Source organism: Austrofundulus limnaeus, unplaced genomic scaffold (genome assembly GCF_001266775.1).
Source record: "Austrofundulus limnaeus strain Quisiro unplaced genomic scaffold, Austrofundulus_limnaeus-1.0 Scaffold93, whole genome shotgun sequence".
Taxonomy (NCBI): domain Eukaryota; kingdom Metazoa; phylum Chordata; class Actinopteri; order Cyprinodontiformes; family Rivulidae; genus Austrofundulus; species Austrofundulus limnaeus.
In genome coordinates, this window is record NW_013952495.1 from 316,041 (window position 1) to 328,477 (window position 12,437).

The following is a 12,437-nucleotide window of genomic DNA, read 5'->3' on the forward strand; positions in this document are numbered from 1 at the left end:
CCCCCCGCCACCACCCACCCCGAGTCGAGATTTCAGAACGTGTTAAAACAGGTCCTTGGGATTTAAACCTTAAAGTGTTGGTGATGTAGTGGAAACAGCAGGTAAAAGTTGCTCTGGGATTATTTGTTTTCTACATTTTTTTTTTTTTTTGTATGGAGAAGATGTGCCTCCATAGTGGGTGTGTTTCCACTCCGGCTGAGCTCCCAGCATGCCACTGTGGTCCTGGTGAGACGCGTTCCTTTACACTAAAGGGTGAAGTGCTAATGATCCTCCTGCCATAAAACGCATAAGCAGCYTCTCATCTGATTCAGGAGGGGATGTCACATGGATGCACTTTTTGTGTGTGTGTGATAAATGGCTCTATTGTTTCCGTGTTTGTACTTCCTGTGTGTCAGTAATTAATATAAGCTTGCAGCTGGTGCAAACATTCAAAATGTTTTTGTTTTTTTTTAGTCTGGGATTAATCTGTCTTGTCAGATATGCTCCAGCACTAAATCTCAGCACACAGACCTGGCAGGTATTCATGAATATGCAACCCATTAGCAGTCACTCATACAGAATAAAACAGAGATTGAGCGGTTTCCCGTATTTTTTATTTTATTTTATTTTTTTGCTCGATGCAACAGGGCTTTTCGTTCCGTGTCAATATTGACTCATATTTTCCAGCTACATTTGTCCAAACTCAGTCAGAAACTATGCAGGAATAAAACTGAATAAATCAAACGGCTCTGCATTTCAATTGCAGCTCTCACCTAAAATTACTGCACCTCCAACTGATTTTTTTAAATTTATTTTTAATCAGAATAGCCAGAATAAACCAGATTTGGAAAGTCGGCCTTTTACATCTGTTGTAGATGAAGTTCTGTGTAAAGATGAAAATTCACACTTTCCATGTGAATTGATGAAAGTTGGACTTATTGTTTCGTARATTTCTCTCTCTCAGCTCCAAACTAATAACACCATTAGCTGACCCTGACTGGAGGAGAAGTGATAACCAACAGCTGGGGAGGATCTTCCTGCTTAAATAACTGATAAAGCTGACAATGTACAACAGACATAAAATACCAGAAATCACCTGAACATATTCATCAGATTCACTGACTCCATTCGTCCCACTTGAGTTTGAGAAAACGGCTGACAACATTGATAGTTTGCTCTGTCTGTATCGAGCTCAGTCTTTAATTTCAATGTTTTTGTCATCAGCATCTTGTTTTGTTTGCCATTTCCTTAGATTACATGGGGCAAAGGCATGGCTCGCAGACCAAACGTGGCCCGCCATAGCATTTTATGTGGCCRGTTAGAGCTTCAAAGATGTATTTATCTGATTTTTAAAGTCAGCATTAACCATTTTTCTTGTAATAAATGTGGATAATTTAAACCTCAATGTCAGCATCCCACCACTAGGATGCATTTTTCACTACTTTTGCCATAGCTCAGGTACACAGCATTGGGAACTTCCCACTCATAAGTAAAAAATTTAAACTAGAATGTCCCCTTCAGTGGCAATTCCCTGTTAGAAAGTGGGAGAGTTCAGAATTCAAGATGGTYACTACTCATCACAACTCAATGAGTAAAACAGGCTTACTTTTACTTTTAATAGTATTCTCGTATTTATTTTATAAAAGGATGTGTTAACGCTCTTTCTATGCATGAAGTACCACATGGAGCTCAGTTATTGTTTTTTAGCGGTGGTCAGCTGTAGCAAACAGGCATGGAACGTGATGGTTTTGGTTTAGTTTAAGTTAAACACGAACCCTTTAAAGTTAAAAATAACTGGCCCTTTGAGGGCCACCATGATGCTGATGTGGCCCTCGGTGAAAATGAGGTGGACATCCCCTCCTTAGATTATTCTTCTTGCTACTGGGTCCTCACTTTTCATCTGGTCTTCATCACTTCTTTTTCTGCATCTGGAGTTTTTACCTCCATCTCTMCTCTGAACTGTCACAGTTCTGGTTCTGTGTAGAACTTGAGGCGTGTTTCTGATCCTGASTGGATCTGAAGGTGTCTTTAGGCCAAAGAGGACATAAAATCTCTCTCTGCGTGTTCTAGTTTCTGCCCCGGGGGTCTCCTGATGCACCCAAAAAAACCTCTAGAGGGAGGCAAGCCAGACATTCTAATCAGATGCTTCAGCCACAGCTGCCATCAGGATTGCTTTAATATTATGTTGCAGCTTGTTTAATTCCAGTCTTTACCAGTGAAATGTCCTGGCTGTCACTGGTTCCACTGTGCTGTTAGCACAGCCACAGAGGAACAAAGGACAACACATGATTATCTTGTAAGTTTTGCTAAAACCKCAAAGGAGCTGCTGTTTTCTGTTGAGCTGGAGTTAAAAGGCACATTCTCACATGTACTGCTCAGATCACTGTTTGTGCGTTTGAGTTCCTGGCGCTCTGTGGCCCCGCCCTTTTTTTTATTAGCTGGATAAATCAGCAGAGATTGGAGTTTTATAACTGAACTTTAAATGAACTTGTTCATCTGTGCAGCATGAGCTTTAAATCAGCTCTCACTCAGACCGCTTACATGAAAATAAGTTTTCAACTAAAATCCTGCATCAAAGAACATCACCTGCTGGACTTCCAGACTAAAGCGCTTCAGGCGTGTTCAGAAACAAACATCTTAAAACCCTTTTCACACATAATGTTTGTTGATTTCTCCTCACTCCTTAGTCGGATCATTAAGATTTTTGTTTGATTTAGAAATATTTAAATGCAGAACCTGAATGCTTGGTGCAGGGCTTGGACAAATGAATAAAACAGAATAATGTTTGATCTGTTGTCTGTTCTGTGTGGGTTTAGGGGATGAAGAGATGACATTTTGGGAGGAAAACAAACAACTGCTCAACCTTTGAATCAAATGATGTGTTTTTTCTGTTCAGTGGATGAATTCTTCATCTTCACTTGGCTTCAGCAGAAATTGACATCTTAAAGTTTTAAACCTTGAGAGAAAAAAAAACAAGAGATATTGATGTTAAAAGTATGGTTGTTGAATRTGTGCTGTTTTAATGCAACTTTAAAAACGTTGCAGCACTAATGCAGTTACAATAAGTGCAGAGGACACCAAACTGTTGATGAGGTTCAGTTCTCCTCCACGGTGTCACCTCCTTTTGCTGCATCAAAACCCAAAAAGCTTCTTCCAGGTTATTTACTCACCCGTACCTCGATTCCTGACCTCCTCACTCTCGCCGTCCCCCCCCCCACACACACCTCGGCTGCTGCCCTTCATTACAAACCACAACACTTCCTTCCCCCCCTCCATCCAGCCCCAGCCCTCTGATCCAAGAGGATTGACTCTAATTGAAGCCGACAGCCACATTTATTCCACAGGCTGCTGTGATGTTGTGTCCCATGTTAGAGTCTGACATGTGGGCTGACAGTGAGCGCAAAGAGGAGTCCTAATTTATACAGACGGTTTCAGCACAGTTTTAGCTGGATGACTCTCAGCTACTACCACAGCAAATTAGATCTTGATGTTCAGTTCAGTTTATTTATATAGCACCAAGTCACAACAAACAGTGCCTCAGGGCACTGTACAAACAACAATCTAAAGGAGCCAGCAGATTGTGTTGAATCACTCCATCAGTCTCCCATCCTGAGCAGCACACTGGTGACAGTGGGAAGGAAAAACTCCCTTTAACAGGAATAAACCTCCAGCAGAACCAGGCTCAGGACAGGCYGCCACCTGCCGCGACTGACTGGGTTTGAGAGGACAGGAAAGAGACACAGAATCATGGGAGGACTGGTCCAGGTGTTTTCTTCTGGAAGAGAGACAAAGAAAAACATGTTATTGATAGAAATGATTAAAACAAGGATGTAGAGGAAAGAGGCTAAAAACGGCAGCAGAGTGAGGACATGTGGTCAGATATCTGTAAAACTGTCTGAGTTACAGTAATATTTGGTTTATTCAATCAGTTGTGTCGCCATCTTGAATTGGATTGACTCAAAGTTTATTAGATGCAGATCTTCCATCCCTCACAATAACAGCTGCACAAACATGGTGCTCCAGATAGTATGCAAATTTGCTAATAACTGTGTTAAAGGGGCAATATCATGTAAAATCAACTTTGTTTTATAGCATGTTATGTTATACTCTCATAAAAATCATGCCCAAAGCCTTGCTCTGACTCATTCATGCATGTTTGAGAAATCCTGCTGTGTTTTTAGGAAGCCATGCTGAGGAGCAAAACGACAGMTGGGGACCAGAAACGCCTTTTGGTACCAGGAACGCCCCTGGGAAATGTCTTTAAGCAAAGCTACCTCATCACAGAGCACACCTCCCCATCCCCCTACCCATGACTCCTGCAGGCTCTCAGCAGTAACAAAGCAAATGAGTGAAACTGAAAGTGAAACTTAAACTGTCTGCTGAGCTCCTTCTCACTCAGTGGCTGTGTCTAAAACGACAGGCCGGGTCCTCCGGAGGACCCAGACTACCCGGTCGAGGTGGGCCGGGTCACTGGTAGACTGGGAAGACTGGGGAAAAAAGAGGCTGTGAATTTGGACGGTCTAGCCTGCCCTCCTTACCCCGGCGTACGTCATGTCACCTAGCAACTGTGACGACGCTAAACAAGCAAACTTAAATCAAAATTAGAAAAATATCAATATATTAGCAATATTAATATCACAAAACAATTAAATTAACTTATTTAACATTTGAAGAACTAATTGACCTGCTGTAGGTGCATGTTTATTTTGTGTTTTTTATMACAAAAACAATATTTACCACTGAAGCGGTAGGACAGAAGCGGAAGGTGGTTCTTAAAGAGACAGAGGCCAATTTCAAGGTGTTTAGAAGAGGAAGTTTATTTTCTATTTAAACATAAAAACAGCATTTTAATAACTAAAGGTGACATAGAAACTTTGTTATGGTATAGTATTTAAAAATATGCCTGAGAAACACATAATATTGCCCCCTTAAACAAGGACATAACAATTTTAAACAACCTAATAACTTTATTACTTATCATTTAAGATTTAGTTTATTGCAAAAAATATGCTGAAATTCTTTCATTTTCCTTTTTAAATTTGTGTCTGGAAATCATCTGGGGACACTTGCTCAATGTTTCATGACCCACAGAGGGAACCTGACCCCAACTTTGGGACCCATTGATTTTAATCAATGTATTTTTTCAATAGATATTTTGCTATTTTGACTCTAAATAGTTAGTTAGCGGTGAAGTTTGGACATAGATCCATTCACCCTCAGAGTCCAAGCTGGGGATCAGTCTCAGCTCAGATGGTTGTGTTGAAATATCTCCTCATATTAACGAGCTGCTTTATCCGTCTCAGTCACTTATGACAAAACAGATTTCCCACTGATTGCTAATTGCAGGACGTGTGGTTCACTCAGCTGTCACTTTCTGCACGCTCCAATAAAAGATTTAGAAGACCAACAATTACAATCATTAATATGATTTCTCTTACATAATGAGCTAATATAGAGTTTAGTTATTATAGTGTAATAATAATCAAAGCAGCTTCAAACAGTAGCTGATGCAGCTCCTGGTGGTTTTAGTGTGTGTGTTCTGGGGCAGAACCCAGCAGACTGCAGTGATCCAGGACATTTGCACTTCCTCCTCTAACCGTCTCCTGACTCTTGTAGGTACAGCAAGTCCGGGTTATGTTCTCTGTAGAGACTTGAGGCCACAAAGAGGCTTGTACATGTCTGCTCTTATCACAGTCTGCATCTCTGTCTGTCTCCCGTTTTACTCATATCTGCCAATCCAGATCCTTTTTTTTTTCTTTTTTCTTGCTTTATCTTCAACCCGCCAGCCTCTGCAGGAGCTCCCACTTCTGTCTCTCGTCTTTCATGTTTTCTGGTTCTACGTTGCATCAGTTTGTTTAATGGATGAGGAATGACGGGAACATCTCCTTCAATTATTAACTGTAAATGTTTCTTATGTTGTGTTGGAAGAGTTGGCTGCAAAAGCCAAGAAAAAACAACACGTTTTTCTCCACCACAGTGATGAGCTGGTCATCCAGAGTGTTTTCATTCAATCACTTGTTCTGTTGTCATTTAAGCTTGAAATCAGTCCCATGAAAATTTGTCTGTGTTCTTTAGAGTTTCCTCTGGTGTGTGGAGTCAGCTGGGTGTTTAGATATTAGAAGTCCAATTAAATTAGTTATATTGAATGTAGCTCTACCACCACGAGAAATGCTTAAACTGCAGAGTAGCTGGTGAATTACACATTTTAAAGCACTGCCAGGCAGCAGATTTGTTCYCAGAATGGCTGAGATAAAACCAAAAAACAAATCTCACATTTTTCAAATGTTTATTAGCCACTCATTGCAGTACAAAAATAACATTAGATTTATATTACAACATGCACTCACCGGCCACTTTATTAGGTACAACTAGTACCGGGTTGTCTTTTTAGATCCAAATGAGGCGCTTTAAATCCCTCCAGCTTCCAGACCGGTTCATTCTAGTTTGATAGGTGGCTGCGGATACTTAGTGGTGCTGAACGATTTTATTTACAAAATAATTAAAAGATTCCAACAATGGAAAAGTTGACATTTCAGCCTTATGTGTTGGAGCCAGAGTCTGACCCAGAGCCAGAGGAGAATTAAGATAGTTGGTAAATCCAGACCTTATTTGAAGTTCTGTTGCGAACATTGTGATGTAAAAGTTCAGAAAACATCTTTGAAAACAGAAAAAAACTGAACGGCTTTAGAGATACAGCAGGTAAAATAAGTATTGAACACGTCACCATTTTTCTCAGTAAATAAATTACTAGAGGTGCTAATGACATGAAGTTTTCACCAGATGTTGGTAACACCCAAGTGATCCATACATACAAAGAAATCAAACCATAAATGTCCAGAAATGAAGTTATTTGTAATAATGTGGAATGGCACAGGGAAAAAGTATTGAACACATGAAGAAAGGGAGGTGTAACTTGTATACTTTTTCCCTGTGTCATTCCACATTATTACAAATAACTTAATTTCTGGACATTTATGGTTTGATTTCTTTGTATGTATGGATCATTTGAGTTGTTACCGACATCTGGTGAAAATTTCACGTCATTAGCACCTCTAATATATTTACTGAGAAAAATGGTGACGTGTTCAATGCTTATTATACCCGCTCAATGACCACAACAGAAAATATCCAAGCAGCACCAGAAGAGAAATTAAACTTTACTGCATTCCTAGTGCCRACAAGCACATAATAAAATGTWTTTAACTGCTAAAGTGGATTTGGCAMGATGTGTCCCATTTTAATTTAAAGCTCGTGTTGCTTTTTGACTCTGTAAATTGTAAACAAACAAGACAACTGGGATGTTTCTGTGTGTGACGTTAAACTCTCCACCCTATATTCGAACAACTAAATTAGCTGCACCCCACAGGAGTATCATCTTAACCTTGTTTTCCATTGCAACGATGCTGCCTAGTAATAACAAAAACCTTCAGATGTGAAGCGCTTTATAAGTTATAAGGGGAAAAGTCAGGCCATACAAGGACTTCAGTTTTAAAACGGCAAGACATATTTGCATTTAACGAGCCACGCGTGATCAAAAGTGTGGCCAAGTTCTCTGAAAACTGAACGAGATGCCGTTCTGCCGGTGCAGATAAACAGCAAACATAAAAGAGTTTAATTAAATGTGTTATTTCCCACACACACACATTCCTGCTCCAACTGGCTTTGAGGAAACTTGAGAAGAAGAAAAAAATCTCCATTGAAACTCGCACACAGATTAGCAAACTTCAACCCGCTGCTGTCTCCGCCTGGGCTGGAGACAACATCCACGTGTTGCATCACATGGAGCAAGTTTTATTAGTGTTGTAGCTTTGCTTCAGAGCCATTTAAACAGGCCTCTCCTAATCTAAATTCAATAATTTGTGTATCTCTCCCTCCCTTTGCTGGCATCATGCTTCCCTCCGTCTGAGCAGGAGATTCATTATCTCTTGTTTAAACAGGGATTATGCTGATCGGTGCGTCTTAAGGCAGAAGACATTAAGACTCTTAATAAAATCCTTCAGTCTTTGCAGCAATGTGCCGTCTAATTTAAAGCATTTGGACCCCTGAACAATCTCTCACACACACATCTAAACACACACACACACATTCGCCTCTTCGTCACCTTTTCCTTCTTTTCTACCTTCTCATCTCCATTTCAATTCCTCTCAGTTAATCTGTATTTTTCTCGTCYTTTGCTGCAAAAATCTGGACTAAAATGTTTGTCTGGGAGCAAATTTATGAGTTTATCTGCCTAAATAAAAACTTTGATTCCTCTCCAACTTCAAATACAAATGCTCTGTAGTTTTCGCCTGAAATGATGATTCAGATCCTCTGAAGGGGAGTTTAGCTGAAATGTAATGAACAGTTATCATCTTACCTGTTGTAGACGGCACGTCYAACGACCTCAAGTTTGAAGGAATGCAGAATAAATTTGACTGGATAAATGTTTTTATAAACCTTTACACATATTTGTTTTATAGAATTTTTATTTTATATTTCAAGCACAAAGAGCAGCAGCAGCTAATTATTGAAGTTTTGGTGCAGCTTGGGGTACATCGTGAAAAATCCACTTTTTTAGCCCTTAAATATATTTCGTTGTGTACTTGAAGTTGATTTTAAATTCTCCCAGTGCTGCGTAGATATCTTTATTTTCTGTTTGAGTCAAAGTTTTCAGTCAGTTAAGTTTTTGATATTCCTTATTATGTTTTTTTTGAACAAAAAGAGTATTTGTCAGAGTATTTGCTACAGAACTGCCAAACAAGCTCATAGACTTCTGTCTAATCAATTTAGCAAATTCACAGATCTGGAGGTTCATTCTCTTCTGGCTCTGGGCCAGACTCTGGCTCCAACACATAAGGCTGGAATATCAAATCTTCCATTGTTGACATCTTTTAATTAATTTGTAAATAAAAAGTTTCTGCACCGCTACATACAGGTAACTGGATCTCTGCTATTAAAKTACAAAAATGGCTGAACTGGGTAGGTGTTTTAAGTGCCTCATTTGCATTTAAAGAGACTGCAGCAAAACGAGTTGCTCTCTGACACATCTCAAAACAGGGGTAAAAGAGGGGTTTGTGGAGTTACAATAAGGAGGAATTCAGACCAAAGCATTGCAGTTCCACTTTATGTAGACCCCAACTGAATTATTTAAACGTAAAAAAGCATTTAAAAGCATGCTGTGTCTCCTTATCTGCTGAAAAAATACTCACTGAACTGATGTCTGAACTTTTTTTTTTCCCAAATAGAAGCAATTCAAAAAGCTATCTACAACAGGTAAGATATTAAGTTTTCATAACACTTCCACAGAATCCAACTTCAAAAGATTTGGACTGTCCCTTTTTTTAAAGTATCTGAAAAGCTGTGGGGATTCAGAAATATTAAAACTTAGTGTCTAATTTGAAAGTCTACATGTAAAATTCAGGCTCAATAAACAGTGTTGAATGTTAAAAAAAGAAGAAGAAAAAAATCCCGACACTAATGTGACGTATATTTGTTTTGCTGTTGTTACTGTTGTTCTGGAGCAGCCGGAGAGCCTCTTTTATTGGTTTCTGTTCACTGAGGAATTGATTCAATGCGTGCAGAATTCAAATGAAGAGTTTTATTTCCAGCAGAAATCATATCCTTCAGCACCTGAAATTCATCACTAAGCACATAAACATTCAACACGTGAAGATATGAAGAGAGCATTCTGTTTATGAAAACTCTCTTCGCTTTGTTAGCGCCTGATTAGAGATGAAATGGTGCCATAATTTTATTTCGCTCAATCAGACGTCTTCTTTTTTTTTAGCCTTGCTGTTGAAATTGATCAAAAACACCCAGAGAACAAAAGCACTGAACTCAGAACCCTGCACCTGTATACTTATACTGTCTGTTAGCAAAATATCTCATGAATCAATGGGCAGATTTTCACAAAACTCTCAGAAGGCAACGCTTAAAAGAACATCAATAAATGATTAGCTTTTGGAGTCAGTTCACTTTAATATGGCTGCCACAGCTAACCAAACTTATCAAATACAAACATGTCTAACTTTGTCATTTTCAATGTTTGACAATTTCCTGTCGGCTGGACTTGGCAGAGGAGTGATTATTACCCGTAGTGTCTGAAAGCACTTTTCTCTTATTTATTCTTGGATGAATTTCTGTGGCTTTGAGATGAAGTTTGGTCACAACCAATAAGTAAATAAATAAAAGAATGAATAAATGTGATTAAAGATCTTTCTAACAACCTGCAGACTTTGATTTGTCCTTCAGTAAATAAAATGCAGTTTAAAGTGACACGAAAGCAACAGACTTCACGCAATTTTCTTCATTTCTTGAATCTTTAAATTTTTAATGATTCAAATGCCAAGAAAAAGTTAATAAAACCACGACTGGCAAACACCACCGAGTCATTAGTTGGCAGCAGTTCTCACAAATCCTCACAAATGAACATTTGCTGATTAAACAAGTTTCTGTGGTGATGAAGATGAAAACATCCACCTGCTTCAGTCATTATTAATTTTCATTTACAACCAAGACCCCCACCCCACCCAATCCTGACGCACATCAGAGCACAACATCCAAATCTTTCAAATTAAATACATAAAATATGACCTGTTCAGACCCAGAATCAATATTGCATGCTTGTCTGGTGGAAAAGGAGCAGATGCATTTGGCGGTGCTGACTTTTCCAATTTCTACATCTGAGATTAGCATCGCTTTTGAGTATGCGGCTCATTTTGAAAAACAGAATTTCATTCAGTCGTTCCTGTAGCTGTATGCCCAGAGGCTCCTGAGGAGGGGGGGGTTAATGAAATGAGAGACGGTGTTATTTAAATCGCCTCTGCAGCATTACCCGAGGCCTAACACAGTCTGTCTGCTTCTTCCAGGACCTGTTTTCAGACCTCAGCCAGCCAAACCCAGCTTAATCATATCAAAGGTAAAAAAATGACTGAAGCTGCACCGAAAACTTCAAATCAAAAGTGATTCTCCTAAAACCAGCTCATCGTAAGGTTCTGAACCAAACAAAAGTTGCAGATTTTAAGAAACGTATAAAAAGTATAACATATAATCAGTGGTGGGCAGCACTAATCTAAATATTAGTTGCACTAACCCTAAAGCACTAACTCAAATAAGCACTAACGCACTGAAAATTTAAGCAAAAGCTAATTCTAAAACACTAATATAATCCAGCTGACACATGAAACAATCTGTGTGCAGAATATTGTCACTTAGTGCTCTTGCCGAGCCAAATGGGAGTCATTCACAGGCCACATTTGGCCCGCGGGCCTTGAGTTTGACACGTGACCTTGTAGATAAGTGACACACATATGAACAAAATGTGTGACAGCTTTCACCCTCAGCAGTTAACAATAATGTTGATCAATAACGTTTAAAGACCTCAGTTAGTGCTTCTAAATTTAACCCATAAATTTAGCAAGTGCTAATTCACTAATGACTTTAAAAAATAGCAYAAGCYCTAAAGCATTAATCAAGAAATTAGTTCCGTTATTAGTGCTTTAGGGGAACTGTGCCCACCACTGCATATAATATATGGCTGTATATAAAATCTAAGTTGATGAAGAGAGCTGACATTTTTTTCTGCTAGCTTTGAAACCACAACAAGCACAACACAATTAATGAAATGACCACATGTTCATTAAATTGTTCAACTTTAAGCTGTTTTAAGCTGTGATCACAAAACTGGAAATATTATGAACATATGGGAAACTCATTCACACATTAATTTACAGTTGTATCTCTGAGCTGTGCCTGATGGGAGAAGAGTTGGTGACGTTTCCATCTCACTGAACACAGTGTCCATGTAACATCGAGGCCACACTTTGACTTGTGAGATACACAAACAGCAGGTATGGAGTACTCTTTAGACACCTAAGTATATCCATGTATCATTTATCCTACAGCTTTTTCAGAAGACAATACCGCTAAATAGCTGAACACCTTATTTRGATGTTCCCTCTGACAGTTCAAAAGTCACAAATAGAGATGTTCTCTTACTGCGCTCAAATGAGAGTACATTAACGTGACATCAAAAGTGACGTAGAAAAAAATTAATCATTAGCTGCTCTGAAATGTTTCTGTCAATTAAATAAAAAAAATCGATGTATGGAAGCCAGCAGATTGCAGAACTGAGGTGGTCCGTTCAGGAGTTTTCTGAAGAACCAACTGTCATCATAAAGCCCAAACCAGTTGACTGACTTGGTTCAGGCATTTCCAATAATTACATGTTTGCGTTTTGATTTTTTTTAATTTAAAAATTTTGTGGGCAAGACCAAAACTGACCACAGCCAATCCACAACCTTGGACTGACTCATCTAAGCTGAGCCACCAGCTGTGTGCAGACAAGCCCCTCCCCCAGGCCTGGCTGCAGGGCCGCCAGGGCGGGGCACCAGTAAACACTGCTCAGGTGAAGGACATTGGGCCTCATGCAAGAACATGTTCATATTCTTATCCTAAATTTCTCTTACTTTTGTTCGTAC

General features: G+C 39.2%; 1 long non-coding RNA gene across 1 annotated transcript in view; it reads left to right on the top strand.

Annotated features, from left to right (window-relative positions):
* LOC106520461 (uncharacterized) overlaps positions 1-12,437 on the top strand; it is a 21,103-nt gene that overhangs the window by 4,587 nt on the left and 4,079 nt on the right. Inside the window, exons 2-3 of the long non-coding RNA XR_001310557.1 lie at positions 10,827-10,876; positions 11,691-11,807. This is a non-coding gene — a long non-coding RNA (uncharacterized LOC106520461). The remainder of the gene's footprint in view (positions 1-10,826; positions 10,877-11,690; positions 11,808-12,437) is intronic.